Below are 11,539 nucleotides of genomic sequence, written 5' to 3' on the forward strand. Positions count from 1 at the left end.
TATTGCTATTCAAGCCACTCCAGTTTACCAGTAAATACGTAGTGACTACAGATAACTACTATGCAGTAATGTTAAATTTAACATCCAGTAACTAATTAAGCTACTTATATGTAACCGATATCTCCCTTTAGGCTTCATGTAAACTAGCTGCTTTGCATAACAGCTATGAATAAAACTTTTCACCCAATCATTAACTTAAATGTCTATTAAGAAGCCTCTTCATTTTTATTTCACTTGGAGCCGAGCCATTTGTAGATCATATTCCATTAAATCATATTCCATTAAAATCAGGTGGCAATCACTTAAATGCTATTAGATTTACTCGAACTTTATTCCGTATATAGGGAATAAAATGTCAAAAACGAAGTTTATATTGACTAACGTTTATGCAAATAAATTAGGCAACCTTTTTACCAAAGAATATGTACTTAATGCTATTGTAAAAAAAAAAAAATAAGTTACTCTTTCGGGATATAAAGCTTACGTACTTGGTTATTTTCAAGGGTTTTAAATTGTTAGTGTATATTGTATATATGAATGTATAATTATAAAACAAACAAATTGATTGATTTTGTATTTATTCTATTGTAAATTTTATCAATAAGAAAATATATATATCTTACTCTTATCAAACTCTTATCTTGTTTATTACTAAAACGCTACTGAAAAAAATCTTATAACTAATAAACAACCAATATATTATAAAACAACCAATCATTCATAAAAAACCACTAAATTAGAGAACAGTTGCTTCAGGCCATGAAAGCAATCTTCAAAATCTTACCAACCAGTTGATATACATAAAAATTACTTTCGGGGTTCAAAATACGCAATAATAAAATCTGAAAATTTAATTCTCAATGAAATCGCGGTAAGGTTACCAAGCTCACATTTGCATATACATTTAAAAATTCAAGTGCCAGAAACCATCCAACGAAACCTCGCAAAATAAACAAGCGCTATCAGTAATTGCCGGCCCCATTGTCGCACCAGTTTTTTTTAAAAAGAATTATGGGGTAAAAAACGCACTTTCTCGACTAACACGATCACTCTGCTTTCCTTGCCCGAGATGACCGTTCAAATAAGCCTAGCCTGAAAATAAAAGAAAATGCGACGGTAAAACGTGGCAACAGCATAAAGTTGAACTAATACCATAGGTGTTTATCAACTGAACTTGTCACTTTTGATAGTTTTACTCTAGGTAAAGCTCTAATCCTCCGATTACTTTACAGAAAAAATGGCAGACAAGTACTGTCCAAACAAAGGTCATTTAGCTTGGACTGTAAAGTTAAAACGCCTTCTCGAAAATCTAGTATCACGATGCTTAGATAGAAGTAACCGAGATTCAGCTTTAAATAGTAATTGTTCATATATATCAATTGTATACTGTTACTGGTAAAACGGCATTTATCTTATCTACTATAGATATCTAAACTACTACCATTTTAAAATTTGAACAATGAATAATGAAGGTGTAATCTAAAACTTCATAGCCATAAGTTATTTTACATGATTTTCAAAAACTTACTTTCGAAATCGTAAATTAAGCTTATAAATCTGTAATAAAATCTGTAATAAAGTTATAAATCATTAAGTTATAAGTTATTAAATTATAAATCCATAATAAAGTTATATCAGTAATCAAGTACAATGAATGTTCTTAAAGCATTACCACAAATGAGTCATCGTAAAATAAAAAATCTTGACTTTTTAAAGTTCTAGAAGTTCTTATAGTACAGATTCCAAATAAACAAACTATTACTGAACTTGATGATGAAATAAAAATTAGTAACTAAATTCTCAAGAAAACTTACATATGCTTATGTTAACTTGTAACCTTTACACTAATATTGCTGAACTGCCGAACTAAGAAAAAAGATGAAACAAAACTATATAGTTAAGGAGATTAAGTCTGATTATCAGAATAAAAGAATAGAAAAAAAATCTAAGTTAAAAAAAAAGTAGTTAGGTCACTCGAAAGTTTACGATAGAACATAATTAAGGTACGTTACCAGGTACGTTAATTTATAAAAATGGCCTGCAATGCACTTACTATCCGAAAAGAAAAATGGGAACTTGATTGGTTAGTAGTTTGAACCTCTCATAAGACCTATGGAACAGTACGAGAGGGGGCCTCCACCCCTACAGAGGCACCGCCCCTGTAGGGGTGGAGAATAAAAAAAAAATAATATGGTTGTTCAAAAACTTCACCTCACCGTTGTAATAAACAATTTCTTGAAGTCCACTTATGTGATATAGGAGTTACCTGGATTATTAAGGATGTGTGTTCCATCACTGAAGAGAAGCTTGGTATATATTCCAAAATGCATTCATTGCAATCCACGAATGACATTTAACTTCGATAAAGGAAAGAATGGGCGAATGTGTACCTTTGGCTAATTTAGTTAAACAGCGTTAAATTATCTTAGTAAACCGAGTTTAAAAATCACAAGTTAAAATACTCAAGTTGACTTAATAATTATATTCCAAACTTTTGCATACCATATTAAGCAGGAGATAAATATCAGAAATTTTAGATAAATTTTATTTATAAATTGAATTTAAAATTTGAATACCTAATAAGTACGAGAAACAGTATGAAAACAGCATCCTCAAGAGCTGAAGACGACCAAGCTAGAAATCCGTAATTGAAACTGCTTCAGATAAAAAAAAAAAAAAATCAAACTATGCGTCAACCGAGACTGATGGAACTTAAGTCGTCATAAACTCCGCATGGACCTCCATAAATAACGCCATACACCACATCACGGTTCCGCGCAAACACAAAAGGTTTATACGACAAATACGAAGTCTCTTCTCCATCTGATGTTATCAGGAATTCATTCACGAAACGAACAGCTCCAAGATCTAAAAACGAAGAGAAAACTCAAAACCTCCAGGTGAAAAGGAACGGGAAACTGTTTGTTTTCAGTAAAGACAGTTCTTGGTGACGTCACCATCAAGGTGCCTATTTTCAGACAAGGATCATTTACAAGAGAGAAAATTTGCGGTCCCTGTTTCTGTTAACAGTGAAATTTAATGGCGCTGATTGCTGTTCTAGCACCTGGTATTTGATCATCTATTTTAGTTTATACTCACCAATTCGTCGATAAAATTTAAATAAAGGGATTAACTGATTAATTAGTTCTTGCTGGTTAAATAAGGGGAAAAATAATTTAATTACCGACGCAAAGAATGGAAAAGCTTCGGTGTTTGGGCATTGATAAAACCTAAAAAAACATATATTTTTTAAAGGATGGTACACCTCTTTCTTCACTCTTCATTCTCTTTATATTCTTCCTTCCTTCCTTACAGTAGCTTCTTCTTTGCTCCCATTCAACCAAAGGAATTCTTTGGGATCCACAGATTCATTTGACATAAATTAGCAGAGATGTTCGAAGAATTCTGCGCTGTAACCCTCATTTATTGTCAAATCCGCACTTTCATAACACTCAGGAAATGATTAAGTCGTTACTTTCCTGAAGGTGCGTCCACACGGTCGAACAATGTCCGACGGACAAACATTGTTACCAATTAACAATTGTCTGCCGGTCTTTGCCTTGTGAGCAGAGTAAAACACTGGTATACAACCTCATCTGGTACCACTGTTGCCAGATCTACTTCCATCGTTTCCCAGCTTATGACGTCATCCTCCTTCGCCTATGATATGGTAACAATGTGTGTCCGTCGGACATTGTTCGACCGTGTGGACGCACCTTGAAAGACTTGCTATGTTCAGTCCACCCGATATAAATGGAATTTACGACACAATCTAGGAGCTGTAAATTTTAAGACTCTAAGACCAACATTTGAAGCACATCTTTGTTCAGATACAATGGAACCATCTGCTACTAGTTCACTTTATTTACTTAACTGCAAAAAAAAAAGCACCGAGTTCGAGGGTGATTTGTAAGGTCAGAATCGATATAAACTTATAGCATCTCTGTTAGCTGATTGGATAGTGTCACTGTCTGTTCTGGTTTCGTTCCCGTCCACTTGGACGGTGGTTCGATCCCATGGGGGGACGAAATTATTATCAACTAAGAATTCCCCTTCGGTATATATATGAAAATATATCAATTCCGAGGTAGAGCGAATTTAGATATTAAAGGACATTTGTAGCTCGAATGATATATAATAAATGGAATCACCGGTTGCCGATGTTGATCAATTATTCATAACAAAAGGCTACGTGGGTCAAACGCTCGAATTGGCTAACATGGGTATAACGGGGTTTCATATCGATTCTTAACCTTACAAAAGCACCGAGTTCTAGGGTGATTTGTAAGGTCAGAATCGATATAAACTTATAGCGTCTCTGTTAGCTGATTGGATAGCGTCCCTGTCTGTCCTGGTTTCGTTCCCGTCCACTTGGACGGTGGTTCGATCCCATGGGGACGAAATTATTATCAACTAAAGAATTCCCCTTCAGTACATATATGAAAATATATCAATTCCGAGGTAGAGCGAATTTAGATATTAAGGAAAGGACATTTGTAGCTCGAATGATATATAATATATACTATATATACATATATAATATATTATTCTATTATAGAATATATATATATATATAGAATCATAATATTATATAAGTATATATATATATATAATAATAATATTATAGATACATACACTCACACACACACACACACACACACACGCATATATATATATATATATATTATATAGTATATATAATATATATATATATATATATATATATATATATATTTAGTTATATATATATATATATTTAGTTATATTTTTTTTAAAAGCTTATTGTAATTGTCTAACTTAGGAAATGGAAACTCCATAATCTGGCTGTTTAGTAAGTTGAAGGCTCAGTTTACATATCTTTATTGATTCTGTTGTATGCCAGGAATTAAAAAAAAAATGTAAACTGAGCCTTCAAGTTACTGATCAGTCAGATTATGGAGTTTCTGCTTCCTAAATTAGATAACTGCCACCCTAACATGTGGTAGTTGCAGCCGATGACTTTCAAAATCCATCATTAGGCCCTGAGGTTGTTGGAGCGTCATTCCAAGAGGTTTGGGGAGGAGGTTAAAGAACCTCGGCACACTGAAGTACCCTATCTGAGTATGTAAGGTAAAGAGCTTAAAATATTTTAGGTATGCACTTAAAAATTCCATGAAAAGACGAGTAATATGCTTTAATCACTTCACTGCTCCAGAACTGTAGAAAAGCTCCACCACCGACGACAAAAAACTTTCACTCATCTGGGATTTGAAAGCCACTTCTACTTACGGGATTTCCGTACGTTTCGATTTAAGCATGAAACGGGTGGTAATTCAGCTATTTCACCTTCATCCAGGATGCACTAATTGCCGCAATGGGTGAACCATTAGTCTCCTGGCTTGAGAGCGCGGTAGTCTTCAACTCGGTTGAGGTCTCACGAAATTTTGGTTTCTTGTCACAGGAACTGTGATGATGTTCAATGACACGCTTTCAGGACGGCGTAGTTATTTTCTTCCGTTTATGTAAACTATAGACGAGCTTTGTATCTCTTCACTGCTTCCAATAAATTTTTGAGCCATCAGCGTTTTTCTGTCTTTCGTAACTGTAATTTAAGCTTTTAATAGTTCCTGTCCTCCAGGGGCGGTCTGAATGGTACGAGACATAGTCATGAAAAAATTATTTATACCGCCAGGAGCTTGGACGCAGCTGCAAATGTTACTGATATATTATACTTAAATATAAAAGAAAAAAAGTAATCTATCCCTTCAATTTACTAAACAGCCATATTTATGTAACTGCCAATTCCCAAGTAAGGTAATTAAGCTGTTTAAAAAATATATACTTCTAAATACCTGAATCTCAATTTACCAAGAGTTGAAATACCGGGACGGAATTACTGGGGTCAAAGTTCTGGTGGTCAAAAATACCTAGAATCAAAATATATACAGGTATTTAAGTAGTTCTCATTTCCATTCATGGATATTATATATATATATATATATATATATATATATATATATATATATATATATATTAATTAATATATATATATATTATATATATTAGATATATCATATATATATATATATATATATATATATATTATATATATATATATATATATATGTATATGTATATACATATACAAAGTATAGACTTGGCCCAAGTGTTTTCTGGGTAAATATGAGTTTGTGGTCTCACTTCGTCTTTCCTCCTTTCTTAAAAGATCAGGTTAATTATTAGTATTTTCTTCTTTTACTGTTTTTAATTTAGCCTGTATTTTGAGTTGAGGATTTATTTTGTATTTTTCATTTTTTACAGACCAGTGATGTGCTTAAGTAACACGAAACGTATCTAATAATAAATATCTAATAGTAGGCGGCTGACTGTCGTTTGCTTCGTACTCCTGTGTGCTGATGCATACTTCTGTATATATATATATATATATATATATATATATATATATATATATATATATATATATATATATATCATATATATATCATATATATATACTATATATATATATATTATATATATATATATATATATATATATATATTATTATAAATTAACGTAATTTATTCAGTTTTGATGGCCCCTTTTTAAAGTAAGTTTTTCTAGTTTAATCCAGTTTCTTTTGACTTTCTCTCTGAACACTGGATATGGGTCTTTTGCCTCTCCTTAATGGTTGTTATTAGTTTATATTGGTACTCCGCCCATGAAGTTTGTTTCTTTTTATTTATGTTTGTGATGGTGATTTGGCTTCCGTCGTCTGTGCACGTCATATTTTGACCCTCTCCCGGAGCTTTCGAGGGATCCTTGTGGCATTAGTTCAAGAGTTTTGTACTCGGCTCCACCGTAGAAGGACCAGTGTGCTATTTTATTGGCAGTCTACGGCAGTGCACTTATTTGGGTAGAGGATACTTCCTTTAGCACACCTGCATCGTGTTGCGTCACTAAAGAGTGACCCTGTGTGCTCGTGCCCTTTGTCCGAAGCTGGATTGCTTGGGGCCTGGTTGTTGGAGGCTTGGACTTTGTGCCTCACCGAAGATTTCTACAGCCCTTTATTGATGGAGTAGAGCTCAGCATTTGCTCTTGTGAATGGCCCGTAGTGCGAGCGTATTATACACCCCATTACTCCTGCCTCTGCCTGAACACTGCGCCCTTGGAGTCGTGAGGAGGCCCTCTAGTGGCGGAGAAGAGTAAGCCCACTTTATTATTATTAGCTTTATTAATTTTATTTCTTCATGTGTTGGAGCAGCAACCCCTTATTTAGTAAAGACGTCTTTTACACGAAAATAAGTGTGCGTCAGCGTCGGCATTTAACTATATAAAGACGTCCTTGGAGAGTTTTGAGTGTTACTTTATGTGACTCGACCTATTGAGTTATTCTTTTTTTATACTCTTATCTGAGTATGTATTCAGTACAAAGTACTTTGTTAAAAAATTATTTGTGAAGATTTAGGTTAAGAGATAGGTTAAGGTTTTCCCCCCCTTTGAATCTCCATCTATCGTATGCTAGGGAAAGAGTGTTTTTCTTACTTCCACTGTTTACTTTCTCTTATTCCTTGGCATGATAGTTAGGTAGGCGATTGAAGAAGTGACTGATTTGGTATTGTGTGTGCTTGTTGTGCTTTTCCCCCCATTATTCAGTTTTCAGAGGGGTTCTTTTGTTGTGTTGATTTTTAAGAAATAAATTATTGTTAATCTTTAGTTTGTGGTTTGGTGTATCCTCTCTGAGATTGTACTCTTTTAAGTGTTGGTTTGTCAGGGATCATACTCTTTTTGTGGTACTGATCTGAAATATCAGGTCCAAAAGAACCTTAACTTCAGACCATCGTGAAGTTCATAACAAAATTTGGCGACCTTGCCAGGATCCTGACTGGAACATTCCAACCTTTGGGAGTTTTTCTTGGAGAGGTGTGATCGGAAGAATTAGGTGGTTGGGGGGGGAAAATTAACCTATTTGTTCTTTTGTTACTTTTGCATTGGTTTAGGAAGATGCCTTTAGTAGGGATAAATTTGAGAAAGCGGCAGCGCTATTTTTTAGCTAGGTCCGACTGGGAGGAAGAAATTTTTTATCTTAAAAGAGATGAGTTGTGGTGTTTAGCAGAGTACTTGAACTTAGGATTACCAACAGACATTAGGAAGGGTCAATTGTTACGTGAGGTCCTTAAAGCTATTAAGAGTAGTAAAGGTAATGCAAAGGAAGCAGTAACGTCTGGTGATCCGGATTTTGTAAACAATGGTAGTGACGAGGAGATAGGGGATTCAGGTAGCCAGGAGGTGAGCAAATTAAGGTTGAGTATCCTTTCTCAGGAGTTTAAGCTTAAAGAGATGGAATATAAAACGTTGCAATTGAGGGCGGAAGAGCGCGAAAAAGAGCGAAAATTTGAGTTGCGAATGCGTGAGTTTAACAATAATAATAATAGTGATAATAATAATAATAACAATCATAATCGTTTTGAGCTAATGAGTGCTTTGAAGTTAATGCCAGTATTCGATGAGGAAGATGTTCCTGATTTCTTTATTTCGTTTGAACGAATAGCAAGGAAATTGTCTTGGCCCAAGGATATGTGGTCCACTATGGTTCAGTGCAATTAAAAGGGAAAGCTCAGAGGGTATATAACACTTTAAGCGAGGATCTGTCGGCTGATTATGATTCTGTCAAGGCCATTATCCTTAAGGCATATGATTTGGTTCCGGAGGCTTATCGACAGAAGTTCCGTAACCTTAAGAAAGAACCCGGTATGACTTTTGTTGAGTTTGCGAGGAGAAAGGAACAATTCCTTGATGATTGGCTTAAGTCTAAGGAGACAGACTCTTTCGAAAAATTAAAAGAATTAATTTTAGTCGAAGAGTTCAAAAGAATGGTTGCTAGAGAACTAAAAATTCATTTAGATGAACTTAAATTGGATTCTCTTCAAGAGATCGCTATCGCTTCTGATGAGTATTCCCTTGCTCATCGTCAGGATTGTGTGAAAGAGGTTAGTGGTAAGAGGTTCCTCCTCGAGGTAACGGATGGAGGGGGAATAACCGGAATCAGTCAGGTCATGGTACCTTTATTGACAGTTCGGTGGGTGACTGAAAAAAGAGCAAGAATGAAAATGACATTAACAGTAATGGTAGCGAAGCACGTAGTTTCGTAAATAGCAGTAGGAATGGTAGTAGTAGTAATGATAGTAGTCCTCGAGGTCCGATGTAGTTTGTTTTGGTGCCACCGCCGTGGACATTTTAAGGCAGATTGCTTTGCGCACCGTAAATTTTTTGAAAAGAATAAAGAACCCGTGACTTTGGTATTGGCGGAACAACCGCAAAGGGAGGAGTCAAAATGACTAAGATTTTATAAGTATATATCTCATGGTACCATCTATGTTGATAGCGCTATGCAAATTGGTCGTGGTGTGAAGATTTTAAGAGACACAGGTGCCGCTCAGTCGTTGATATTGCGGAGGTCAGTTCCCGAGGGTGTTGTCTTTAAGAATAAGAACTTTGTCTTGTTGGGTGTATATCCCGATACGGTGGCCTCGTATCCACTGGAAGAGTTATATTGAAGACTACGAATTTTCAGGGTATGGTTAATTTGGCCATAGTAGATACTTTGCCTATTCCTGATGTAGACATTATATTTGCCAATGATTTAGCCGCCGAGGCTGAATGTGACGTATTGCCTATTTTGACTTTGGTAGACCTGGCAGGTGACCAGATAAGCATAGATGATTCGTTGAATCCTGTGTCTGTGGTGACGCGTTCTCGGTCTAAAGAGGTTGACCTCGCGGAGGTAGAACTCGATGCTGAGTTAATTAATGGACAAGTGACTGACATTGTGACTGGAGTTAATAATGATAATGATGTTGACATTGATAATAATGATAATAATTTATCTTTTCAGGGCCATAATAATGTATCTTTTCAGGGCATAAATTGGAATGCAAAAGTTTTTAAGGAAGCCCAAGAAAATGAATTCAATCATTTAGAACTTAGTGATGGTAGTGATCTTTCTAAACCTGTATTTATGAAACAAGAAGGTTTGCTCTACCGTGTGAGTAGGTCGGTTAATGCACCTGCTGACCAGGTAGAGGTAATTCGGCAGCTAGTTGTGCCGGAAAGGTATAGGAGTAAGTTGTTATATTTTAGTCATGAACATAACCTCGCAGGTCATTTCGGGGTTAGGAAGACCTTTCAGAAATTGGCACGGCATTTCTTTTGGCCCCAGATGCGTCGTGAGGTTAAGAAACATGTGTTATCTTGTAAGGTGTGTCAGATTGTAGGGAAACCGAATCAAAAGATCCCTAAAGCCCCTCTTATTCCCATTCCCTCAGTAGGTGAACCTTTCAAGGAGGTAGTTATAGATGTAGTGGGCCCTCTTCCGCGGACGCGCGAGGTAATAAATATCTGCTAACCATGGTTGATAGGGTGACGCGTTTTCCTGAGGCTATCCCTCTGAGGAGTATTCGGGGTGAGAAGGTGGTGGAAGCATTAATTGGATTTTTCACTAGATTCGGCATTCCAAAGGTTTTACAGTCGGACTGTGGCACAAACTTTACAAGTAAGTTTTTTAGAAAGAAAATGGTTGAACTTGGTGTTAATCATGTTACCTCTTCTCCTTACCACCCAGAAAGTCAGGGTCAAGTGGAAAGGTTCCACCAGACTCTGAAGTCTGTATTAAAGAAGTTTTGTTATGAAACAGGTAATGAATGGGATAAGGAGGTTCCTTATGCCCTATTTGCTATACGGTCTGTACCTAATGAGTCTTTGGGTTTCTCTCCTTTCGAACTTGTATTTGCCCATAGTATACACGGTCCTCTTGATGTGGTAAGAGAACATTGGGAAGGAGAGACATCTGAAGTTAATGTATTAGATTATGTTTCTAATTTACAGGGGAAACTGAGGAGAGCTTGGGATTTTGCTCAAGAGAATTTGCATAAAAGTCAGTCTGTGATGAAGTCTAATTATGACATTGGTACCAAAGGTTCGTATCTTCAAGCCTGGAGATCGTGTATTAGTTTTATGCCTATACCAGGTAATATGCTGAAAGCTCAGTTTTCAGGCCCATGGAAGGTGCTGAAAAAGATTAATGATGTAAATTATTTGATTGAAACTCCTGGTAGGAGACGAAATTCTCGTATTTGTCATATAAAATATGTTAAAGCCTTTTATTAGTAGAGATGTAGATCAGGTAGAACCAGAGTAGTAGATGCAATTGCAGTAGTGTCTGTAAGGTAGATGAGAATCCTATGGTTAACAAGAAAATAGTCTGTTAATCCTGATGCTTTGTCAAGCAATTCCGATATTTTAAGTAACATTGATATTAAATTTCAGCATTTGAATTCTGAGAAATCAGAAGCTTTAATTGATATTATCCACAGGTATAAAGATTTGTTTCAGGACGCGCCAGGTAGAACGAATGTTTTGGATCACGACGGGGACGTTGGGGACGCTAAGCCCATTAAGCAGTGCCCACATAGGCTTAACCTTGTCAAGAGGAAGATTGTTCAGGAAGAGGTCCGCTATATGTTAGACCATGATTTAATTAAACCAAGTTGTAGTCCTTGGA

This window comes from Macrobrachium nipponense, chromosome 5, assembly GCF_015104395.2.
Source record: "Macrobrachium nipponense isolate FS-2020 chromosome 5, ASM1510439v2, whole genome shotgun sequence".
NCBI classification, from domain to species: domain Eukaryota; kingdom Metazoa; phylum Arthropoda; class Malacostraca; order Decapoda; family Palaemonidae; genus Macrobrachium; species Macrobrachium nipponense.